This window comes from Rhyacophila brunnea, unplaced genomic scaffold (genome assembly GCF_057557595.1).
Source record: "Rhyacophila brunnea isolate RB1 unplaced genomic scaffold, BYU_Rbru_1.0 scaffold_117, whole genome shotgun sequence".
Classification (NCBI taxonomy): Eukaryota; Metazoa; Arthropoda; class Insecta; order Trichoptera; family Rhyacophilidae; genus Rhyacophila; species Rhyacophila brunnea.
Window position 1 is genome coordinate 52,852 of NW_028232771.1, and position 12,626 is coordinate 65,477.

Consider the following 12,626-nt stretch of genomic DNA (forward strand, 5'->3'; position numbering starts at 1 on the left):
CTTTTATTTATCTTTAATTTGGATAATGGCTTTCCATGAATTCTCATCAGAATTTTAGTAAAACTGGTAGCACAAATAAATCTAGCAGTATATATTTTTATTTCAATAAAAATACTTTATTCATAATTTTAATTTCATTTATCATTTATAAAAAAGACAAAAAAGGCGTTAATTAGAAATAGCAAACATAATACGTCCCACTCAAAATTTTTAAATAGTGTTGTTGAGATTTAAAGAAGATTAGTTATTTTAAAGTAGAATATACGCTGTAATTCTTATTATATTATGCTTATTTTTAGCTGTTTCTATCATTTAAATTAATTTTTTTTTAATTGTTCTCTTTACCATATTCTTCGATATATAAAATTAATTTTTTATTTTTTTAATATAAAAAATAAAATAGCATTCATAACGCTGGCAATTCAAGGATTTTAAATAAATGACACTAAAACTTTTAGAAAAAAGTCACAGTAATTGAAGCCGTAAGACATGATGGGAGTGTAACACTCGAGTAATAGAATAAAGAAAGCCTTACAGGTGATGAAGTTGATTAAAGGTATTATTTTTTTAGAAAAAAAATCAACAGTTTTAATTTGACTTTGTAAATCAAATCACCGCTGCACGGAATTTAACCTATTATGCTATTAATGGCTTTAATTACAGCTTTTGCGTTCGTAAGTCGAGTCAAGTCGTTTTAGCGCTACAACTTCCCTTTACTATGGATCGGCCTAACTATGTTTGCTGTATCCCTTGCAGCTAAGTGACACTAATCACTTGCTTGATAATATTAATAATGCAGTTGTGTATGGTTAGTAATGCAATTGTGTGGGATTTATTCGAATCTTCAATTATTTTAATTAAAGCTTCTAGGTCAAATATTCATATCATTCAACCATAACCACTCTACAAAATTTCAGTACATAGCGCTCGAATGGCGCTAAAATTTAATATAATTTAGACATCTATACCTTCTTTAGATCAAATGAGAATTATTGATTCTAGAACCAGAAAAACGCCTTATAGAACAGAATCGTGTACCTTGATTAGACATTTTGTTAATCTGAAGCCTGTAATCATAGATCCAATAAATATTTAGAATTTATAAAGATTAAATATTATATTATAAAAAAAGATATACCAATGAATGATTGGAATTCGTCTTTCTAATAAAATTTGATGCATTGTTTTTATCTTTGTAATATATTAGAGTGAGATTCGTAAAAAGTATTTTTTGAATGGTAAAATATTATTCATTGTCTTATACAGACTTTAATTTTTTTACTGAGAAATATTTCATCAAAAGCTTGCTGTATCTCTGATTATAGTTTTATTGAATAAGATATTTTTTAAAAATACAAAATAGTTTATTAAAAACTACTTCTTCAAGTTTCTTTAGCTCAGCGGGAGAGCGTTAGACTGAAGATCTACAGGACCCGGGTTCAATCCCCGGAAGGAACATATTTTATCCTCCATTGTAAAGGTTTGTTTTTAATATTTTAATTGAAAACAAGATAAGATGTCATATATTTATTTATCAATATATGAATTGAAAAATAAGATTTTACCAATGCATGATTCTTAATGAACTATACATTATTAGCCTAATCTATAGAGCTATTAAAAGCTTTGCTTAGTTTAAAAAAGTATTAAGGTAAATTAACGTATGGATGAATTAAAATATTCATATAATTCGATACATTTAATTTTTTGTTGTAAATAATTTATAATTTATTCATTTATATAGCATTAAGAATTATAAATGAAATTTCATTTTATACTTTCTGTATGATTATTCAAACACATAAAAATCCGATTTTTTAAAAAGAATATTCAGCTTTATTACAATTATTTCCTTATTCAAACTCCAGAGGCTTATACTAAACTCTTATTGCATCTTTGTAATTAAGTAAATGTTAATTTGCACCCATTTTAAATTTAAAACACCAAATTAATATTTTCTAGGCTTTATTAGTTTTTGCGATAAATAATTCTCTTATGTCAGAATTTATCTCGGCACATTCAAAATTTACATAAAGAAATCAATTTGTACTTTCTACAAAATTTTCTGATATTATTATTTATTTTGGAACTTTTACGCATACAAAATAATTAAATTTAGTATGATATGACAAAATTCTCTAATATTATTATTTATTTTGGAACTTTTACGCATACAAAAATAATTTAATTTAGTTTGATATGACAAAATTCTCTTGCATCTGAATTTATCTTTGTCACATAGAAAAACAATTTAATTCAGTTTAATATTTAAGAATTTTTTGTATCATAATTTATTTTTGGAACATACAAAAACAATTTAATTTATATTTTCATTCAAAAATTCTCTTACATCATTATTTATCTTTGCATCCACTTCAGTCGGAATATTATCACAAATAAAACTATAACATTTTTTAAAAACATCATCAAATCCATTTTCTCGATTTTTTTCTACCATTTCATTCATCTCAACAAACTTAGAAGAGAAATCTGAATTTTTTAAATACGACTCTAGCTTGGACACTAAACTTTCCATAAAACCTTCATAATTTGTTAATCCTTTTAGATCACTTTCAAATTTGTCTGTGTACATCTGAATATATTCTTTTGTAAAGGGTGGTATCAAATTATCGATAAATATGTTGGATATCGATTTATAACTACAGACCTACTATTTATAAAATGATTTTTTATAATTTATTTAATATATCGTCTATATTTATACCATAGTTTTTTGAAAGTTGTTTCGCTGAATAAGTGATAATCCAAATATTGAGCATCGCTATGCGCATCAGTATTAATTGATAATCTAACACTAATTGTCAGATGAATTTTATTCCTATGATAGAATAGTTCGAGCATAGTTTTATTATTTGGAAAGGCATCTTTCTTTGGTAAATATATAAATTTAAGCGCTCATTGATGTATTATATGTCGAGCTTTTATTCTGTCTAATTTTGAAATTGCAATTGTCAACACGACTTTATAGAATGTGATATCCTAAACTAAAAATCTGATATACCGAAAAAAAACCTTTTTATCAAAAAAAATACAAAAAAAACAACTATTAAATAAATAAAATTTTATTTAAATATCAAAGAGGATATCAATTATTGGTTTATATTATTGGAATATAATTTTTTTCATGGTTTATATATGAACAATAATCTATTAAGATAGAATGAAACTTAATTTTATATCCTTTTGAAACCAGTATAAAAAATTTATATGGTAACCATGAGACTAATTTCATAGATTGTTTTTCCTTGATAGAAATCAAAACCCGTAAGATTAATATAATATAAATAATCCAGATATCTTTTATCGTATTTTAGGCTTTTAAAGCATTTATACAGCCTAAAATTGCCTAAAATTTTTATACATTTTTTTAAGGGTTAAATTTTAACATTTTATGTTTGCCTGCGTAAAAATTTAAATTCTTTACATTAAGAATTTTCTGTAATACCTTTTCGTAAACATATTTCTTACAGCTTTTTAATGCATCTTCTACCCACAAGAAATATACATTCAAGTGTTTTTTCTTTATACTATTGTTTGTGCACATACTTCCGCTTCCATCAGCATCCACTATTCTGTAATATATGACTTATGATATTATGTGCGTAAAACATAAAAAAATTATACAACAAATTTATAAAATGAAATTTTCTTATATTAAAATATTGCGATTTATATTCCCTAATCTACTTTGATGTCTAAAATATTTCTAAGTTATGTATATAGTATTTTTAGTAGCTTAAAACATAGCTACATATTAAATTTATAATTTAATCCTAGCCACAATATCTACTAAGGTTGCATGCACTTTAAGTAATAGCACAGAATTTTATAGAAGCAGTCTAAATAATATATTGACAAGTTTGTTTATGGTTTTTGTAAATTCATGTTCTCTTATTTTATATATAATACATTAATAAGCCATAACACGCTCTCCAGTGCAACACAAGATTAAAAAAACTTACAAAAAAAATTAATATTGATCATGAATTCTTAGATCAGAAAAAATTTAGTCGAAAATAATTTTATCTTAATTCTACATAAGATTTTAAAAAAAAAATTTAAGCAATCAAGAATTCAAGGGTTAGAGCAAATTTTGAGGAAATAAATTTATCTTGATTTTACTGATCTAAAAACTAGAAGCGCATCTACACCTCTAATTAGCGTAAATACAATTTATAAAATTGGGAAAAACGGCTAAAGCGATTGAATACTAATATTTTAATTTTATCTGAAAATTCCGGTTATAAAAGCTGTAGTTCAAAATATATATATAAAATTTATAGATAGAAGCATGTTTGATTTTATACAAAAAAAAAATTAAAAATGTAATAACGCACACGGATGTATTTTAATATTTTTCAAAAGGTATTCATCTACATGGATTATTTGTGGGAAAAGGTATTCATCTACATGGATTATTTGTGGGAAAAGGTATTCCCCTATATGGATTATTTATGGAAAAAGGTATTCAAATACATAAAATTCATATTAATGCTACTGATTACTACTTTTAATATTACATAAGAATTTAAAAACAATTTTTAAAATATATAAGCCTAATTTTTTAAAAAACAAATGAAATAACTCTAAATAAAAATTTAATGATCTGTGAAAGTGCCTGTTTATAGTTTATGACATTTCCGTTCTGATATATTGAAGCCTTAAATATTTTTTTAGATTGAACTGTCAATCTACATTATTTGACTATTTATTTTTAGGTTTCTTTTCGTATGTGTTTTAATCTTTTCTTTAATCAAGTTTGGCTCTATGCAGAATAGAAAGAAATTTTTTTGAAGAAATAAAAGCAATAGTAAGACAGTGATAAGGCATATAAAACTGTTGATCACTATCGATTAGATGTAAAAGAATAATTTGGCATGACTAAGCACAAAGAAACAAAGAAGTGATAAGGTACATATCTTGATGCTCTAAGAATCATTTATTTCAAAAGATCAAAGAAAAGCTGAAATTAATCGGTATAATTACAAATAGAAAAAACTAGCAGATCTTATTCAGTCACTACAATAAAATCTGAAATTGCTCTGTTCAAGAACAAATAATAAAAAACTCACAAATTTCAAGCAGATTCATTATATGATCAGGAATTAAATATTCTCTGGGAAGATACAAAATTTTTAAGTATAACGACAGGAAAACTGGTTCATTTATATAGAAGAAAGAAAGACAGAATAATGTTCAAAATTTAACGAAAAAAACCTTAATACACGGAAAACAAAATATTCCAATTTAAAATGGAGGAAACGAAGTAGTACCATAAAATAAGATGGAATTGGTTGGAGTAATACCACGTGTTGCACAGTAAATATTTAGGAATTCTGATGAACTGTACGCACAAAAATTTATGATGCAGTAAAACATTTATACGATTAATTCTTGTGAAGAAAATTGCATCAATAAAAATCGTAAAGAAGATGATACAGGAAGATTTCTTAAGCAAATATGTTTCATAAAGCCATCTAAAGTTTTTTTGTGCACGTTTATATGGCTAGAAATCAAATTAACAAATGTGTATATTTTTATATTCACTGTATAATTTAGCACGCAACCAAAAAATTAATCTTGAAAAAAATGGGTTTTTATAGTAGGTTTTAAACATGATTTAAATGAAACAATGGATGGCGCTTTTGTAATCATGAATAGGTTTTTTGCATTTGAAACATCATTAACCAAATTTACCTATAACATATTTGATTTTTAGTGATTTGTATGTGTTCCAGTTTTATTTAGATTGCTCTCTTTATAACATTTCTTTAAATCCATTATTTATTTTATAAATATGAAGATGTGCATAATAATATTTCAAATAAACAAAAAATTACAAAATACAACATTATTTAGCTACATCTACCACCAAAAAGAACTACTTATTTATCTAGAAAAACCTATAAAATATGAAAAATTTCGATTTTGATATTTTCACAATTGTCTTTATATTCACAATTGATCTATAACTATTGATATTTTCACAAAATATCTGTTTTCGCCTTGTATAGCTTTAATCATGTTTTTTATTATATAAATCTTAAAATAGACCAATTTATTTAATTTTTAACCGTAATATGGGTGAATTTTCATTAATTAATACAAATAAAAATCTTTGATTTGTGAAAGAAAATGGTGCATCGGAGCAACTAGTTAGAAAGAGCTATAATAGATGGCATCAAATCTAACCGCAATTCACCCAATGATTCAATTAATTTACCCGAAAATTCAAATGTCGCATTAGGTCAGTCTTTCAAATCTGTAAAGTAAAATCATAAAAAGACTGCAAAATAGAGATTAAATTAGGCGATTGCTGTTAAAGACGGCAAAACGTGTCCCAAACTTTAAATAAAACCTACTCCGTATGGCAAGTATATGGGGAAATTTTGGCATAATTAACCAGCGATGAAAGTAGATAGAATCACATCCACTTTCTTTATCGACAAAAGTCTGGTAAAAGTAGGTCAAATCCACAAAGATAAAGAGTGTTGTAGAAAAGTGAAGGGCCACATGAGAATGTACATCCGATAAGCAATAGTTCTAAGATATCTTCTTGAAAAGAAGGTATATACGATTAAATAAAAAAACAAAAGTTATGTGTCTCGGATGTTACTAAGTCAAAATATACTGCGCGTAAAAGATTGCTATGAGTTAGTAACCTATTATAACGTAATATGTTTAAAAAAAACTACAAGTTTCAAACTAAATCGAGAGATACATATAAATTTTGAACTAGGGAACCCCCTTGAACTAATAAACCTTGATTAGGAAGGGGTATAGAAGAGAAGTTGGGAAAGGGGCTAAAGCATAAGTATATACATAACATGTAAATGATAATAAATCAGTTATCCTTATAGATTTTATCTAAACTTCTTATATTACAAATAACACATAAATAAGAGTTTATGTAAAATTTTTATTACCAGAAATACATTTTAATTTTTTGCAAAAGCATCTAAAATATGATTGAAAAGCACATATTTTAGATTATAGAAAATTCAATTTAAAAATGCGATAAAGTTAGATATAAATTAATATGATTTCATTAGTTCTTGTAATAAAAGATTTTTCGCTGGTAGAAAATATATAGAAAGTTTAAGATATATGGACTGGGATGTTTTATTCAGAATATATGCAATTACAAGTACAAAATGAAGTCAATTAAATGGCATTTATGTTTTAAAAAGTGTAGATATCGATATTATTTTATTAAAAACTTATAATCTATATGATGAAATATGTCAACTATCATGCAATATGCTTAGAAGTTTTTATTTTTGTGATTATTGGTTAAAATTTTGAAAAAACAACTGTTCAACTTTTTAATTATAAGTTTGATTGAAAGAATCTGAAATTAAAGAATTATATTATTTTTATATCTGTTATAATTAAGCTAAAGTTATATATAAAGTGTAGAAATAATAGTTTTTTTATTTATTAAATTCTAATATCCCTAAAAATGACATATCTGACTATTAAATTAATTTAATTAGCAAGATACTATACACTTGATATATGATAACTTTAACTTGAATATATGAATGTAATATTAAAAGTATACTATAATTAAAAAATAAATAAGCACAAAAAGAGCTTATAATTCATTTAAACATACTAAATATCCGGTTTTAATATACCTTTTAAATATATAAGATTTTTTTCATGTCTTAAATATATATTTGTAGCTTCGTATTTACACACATCTATAGGACGAGTTTGAAGATAAACGCTGATACAAAATGCAGTTTCACACAATAAAAATAACACAAAAGGCAGGATATCCCCTTAAGCGATGACAAAAAAAGTTCAGTAAATTTTCTTATTTTTCTTTTAGTATCTTTGAAGAGGATACACTTGGCTTTTTGATTCGATTGAATTAAAAAAAAATCCTAAATATCATTAAAAGTTACAATATTATATAAAAGCTATATAACATACGAAAATGCACCTTTTATATATTATATTGCGTACATAACATCTCATTACTGATAATATTAAATATACCAACTTATTAGTAAACTAATTTTAACTATGCGCATGCTATTTATCAAAAAAGTGAAACATATCATGAAAAAAATTGTTTTTAAGGAAAGTTTATGGCAGTTATTTTATATGCGATTCATTTCTTCTATAAATTTTTGAAAGATGCAAAAAAAAAATATTCGGAATTTTTTGCACATATTGGTAATATAAATAAAATAACACGTGAAAAAATATTGTAATTAAAAAAAATTCGCAAGACAATTGAACTCATCTCATTTTAAAGAAGAAGAGCAGCTGATGAAGATAGATCAGTGGAAGGTGTCAAAAATGTATCAAGGAGTTGTACAATGTTTCCAATGGGCTGACTACGTCATAGTAGACGGATTGATAAAAAGAAAATTAACCCATAAATAAAAAATAATGTAAATAATTCTTTGATAGATTGTAATATAATAAAAACGATCAATAACTTAAAAAAAGATTTCATTATGTGAATAAACTTATAATATAAAAGTATAATGATGCTTACTTAATTTATTAAATACATTATAAAATACAAATTACATGATACCGAGATCAAGAATTTTCAAGGAAACTTCTATGTTTTCAAACCCAAAAAATAATCGGTTAAATGATTATATTTCTGCATACTAAAGGATATAAAGATTTATGCCTTTATAAACAACTATCACTTTGTGCAGAATAAATTCACCTTTGGATAATCTAAAATTTGTGCGAAAAATAAACCATTGTGATTTAAAATACTTTTGATATAAATAATTATCCTTTGGCATATAATTTATGGAAAGATTTCGTAATTACACGTTCTTCGCACTTTTTGAAATAAATGATGAAGGAAATCGAAAGGCAAGATATATAGTCAAATTAATTTAAATCGATAATTTTATTCATTAAAAATATATTTTCCACATATTTAGGGCTTCTTTTTATGCTTTTAAATATCCTATGCGTCATGCACAGTATATTTAGTTCACAAGATAGCAAATAAGCAAATTTTGATTCTACTAGTATGGGTTCATTTAAATAAAATATAAGAAAAAAATATTTATCAATAAATTATGTAAATTTATTTATATGATTTTTTAAAAAATTGTCTCAAGAAATCATAGGTAATGTTTGCTGATCGTCGGCCCACGATTTAGGAATTCCATGATGTGAAGCATGAAAATTATAAGCGGAATGGCGAGAACTTGGATGATAGCTATAATAAGTATAGTATGCCTTGTTTCCGAAGCCCCCAACTCTATGAGTATGCGAGTTATGATGTCTATTCTTGGGTATCAAAGTATAGTTCTCTTCCTCTTTTCTCATTTTTATGACTGTGTCTCTTTTATGATCGGTATCTTCTAATCCATAATTGAAAACCAAGTCGTCTTTTTCGTTTATGGCACCCAGTGTAGAATCGCCTATTCTTCCATCTTTTTCAAGTTTTTCGTCCGGAAATATTTTTTTAAATTTATCTGGATATTTACCACACTCTTCTATAACCACATTTTGACCCTTTTCTACCATACAATTCTTTTTCAGCATAAAACTGAATGAACCATCTTCATTCTCAATCACTAGAAACTTGGAGCTATGACTTTGACTATAAGTAAGATTAAATAGATTATCCGTTAAAACACATTTTTCTTCTGTACATAATGAAGATTCATGCTCACTATTTGTTCTTATATCAAAGGTGCTAGCATGCTCTGGTGTTACCATTTTTGGCATGTTATCAATGTTTCCAACAAATAATTTTGTACTCGCAGACTGAAGCATAAAAGGCTTTGCAAAAAAATTCGCACAAAATAACAAGAGTATCATCACTGGTGGCATAGATTTTTTCTGAGAGTTCGAAATGGAATTAAATGTTCGGAGCTATTAGGTGTATAATCTTAATTGGTAAATCCGTGAAACAAATTAATTAATATCATAATGATTTGAAACAATGTTTGCTCATTTTATTTTAATTTAAATGATGCGTTTATAATCTGTATCAACTGTAAATAAACGGATAATAAAAATCAGTAACGTTTTATAAAATTTGTGATTTTACAACGAAAAAAATAACTTGAAGTCATTGTGGATAATATTATTTTTAAGTCGTTTCATCAATATCGAATGATTTTTGATGAAATTTAAATTGGGGTAAGGCTAGTGGTTACAGCTTGTAATTTTTCATACTTTAATTTAAGATTGAACAAAAATTTATAAAATAAAATTCTGGGATACGCGATCTTATGAAACACAATACGCAACCAATTGATTAATCTTTACATAATTTATGGTTTAAACACCGACTTATCCAATTAAAGTATCGTAGTTTCTTTTCTTTGACCAATGAAAAATCCACCAATAGCTTAATTTGCACCAATTTAATTTTTAAAAAACAGTAAAATTTTGATTAAGAATAACTAATTTTTTTTAAGTGATTGGTAAATGCATTAAATATTTTTAAAATAAATTATAAAAACGATTCGTCCATCCATTTTTGACATAAATGCAAAATATTCGGTTGAGAAAGGATATACAGAAATACATTTTAATTTAACTGTAACTCTTAAGTAAATATATATTTTTGAAATAAGTCATAAAATTCGTGTGATGGAGTTGCGTTACCATTTAAATTAGTTGTAGAGGCCCTTAGGAATTTGTCCAGCCCGAGAATTTATTAAACAATAGACTCCTCTTGGAAATACTATAATAGGAAATTCAAAAATGATTAGGGGGGAATAAACATGATTATATGCCAACTAGCTATGATTTATCCATATAATAAGTGTTCTGTTTGATAATATTTTAGCCAGGGGGTATTCTACAGGGTAACTTTTTGGCGAATGAATGAAAATAGCAAACTCAAAAAAATAATCACACGCTTAATATGACCACTGCAATTCATATCGAAATAGCAATGTTTTCTATTTTTCGTTTTATAGATTCATAGAAGAAGATAATTCAAGGAAATATAGCGATTATTTAAATAATAAAGTAAGCGCAGCATGAAAACATTGCAATAGTCTAAAGAAAAATGAAATTAAAACAGCTTTCTGTATATATTTTATATGAAACTGGTTTTTTTTATTCGAATATAACTAAAATAATATAATAAAACCTGTATAGGAACGACTAAACACACTAAATAAATTTAATAATAAATAAAAACGTAACTGAAATTTCTCATCTGGTCAAAATTATAGATAAAATCAATTTAAAAGATTAACCTTTCATATTTTATTTTATACAAAATATTACTCCCTCAAATACAAAATTATGCATTTTATTCTATATTATCCATCACATATAGTAAATTTTTGCAATTAAAATTTATGTTTGGATATATTGTTGCAAAATTAATCGGTGTTTTGTAAAATTATAAATTTCATTATATTTCGAGGGTTAAAGGTATCTAGTATGGAATCAATACACGTAATGGACAGCTTTAATTTATAAAAAAAGTTATTCATAGTGTAAAATAAATTCTGTTGAAGGATCAAATTTCCCAAATAATATATATATTACATCAAAATCATAATCTAAATCATATTGTCATAAATATTAGATATTTAGTCCTTAATCATAATTTCGATCTTAAATTTATGTAAGTTCAAGGTAAATAAAATGTTCAAACCCAGCTTATAGGTTACCAGAAGAAATCTTTTAGAATAAATTCATCTTGAATAATTACACTTAAATGTTTGAATAAAGTAATTTATAAACTTGCCATATATTAACAGTATTGTCAATCACTGTATATTTATTCACATCATTTCATATATTTTTTTAATTTTATATTTGTGAATTTCTACTATAAATCTATCAATACCAACCTTGCAAAATCTACTTATATTATGATCAAATGTACATTTTTTCAGACCCATTTATGAGTTTAGCATACCCTATTTTTGATTCTAACCATCTGCTGTGTTCATTTATTTTATAGTCCCATATCTATTATGAACATTGATGAATATCCAAATGAACATATTTAGATGGTAGGTAAGATAAATTCTATCGTATTGACTATATAGTTCAATAAATATATTTCGGAACAGACGAATACATTAAGTAAACTGGCTTAAAAGGAATTTTATGTATTTAAAAATTATTTAAATAGAATAGTTAAACTAAATTATACATAGAATATTTTTTATAATTGATAAATATACACAAATAAGGAGATGGGGTCACTAAATACCACAAATCCGTTATTATGAAGTTAGGGAGCCCAAAAAAAACAGAAACATAGGTAAAGAAATTTGCATTGTGAAATTCAACTAAATTAAAAACTTTAGAGCTACATAAGATCTTAAGAAGAAGCCTTTAATAAATGGAATATCAGAACTACCAATACAATCAATAATATCGACAGATTCCCAAATTGCAAATTATAAAAAATTGATTATTTCACCAGGAAATATAATAATATATACATCTATTATCAAGTGTTTTAAGAATAAAAATTTATATTTATTTTACTGAAAATGCTCTCTATTTTTTTTTGTTTCCCTTACTGTTGAAAATCCAAATCACGTTATACCCAATCATATATTCATGCGACAATAATTTTAACATCAAATGCTAACGCTTGGCAAAATTATTTTAAAATAGTTTAT

The 12,626-nt window shown here is 25.2% G+C and overlaps 1 non-coding gene across 1 annotated transcript; it reads left to right on the forward strand.

Annotated features, from left to right (window-relative positions):
* Positions 1-1,386: 1,386 nt before the first annotated feature.
* On the forward strand, positions 1,387-1,458 carry TRNAF-GAA (transfer RNA phenylalanine (anticodon GAA)). The gene has a single exon. It is a non-coding gene; the product is annotated as a tRNA-Phe (tRNA).
* The last annotated feature ends 11,168 nt before the right edge of the window (positions 1,459-12,626 follow it).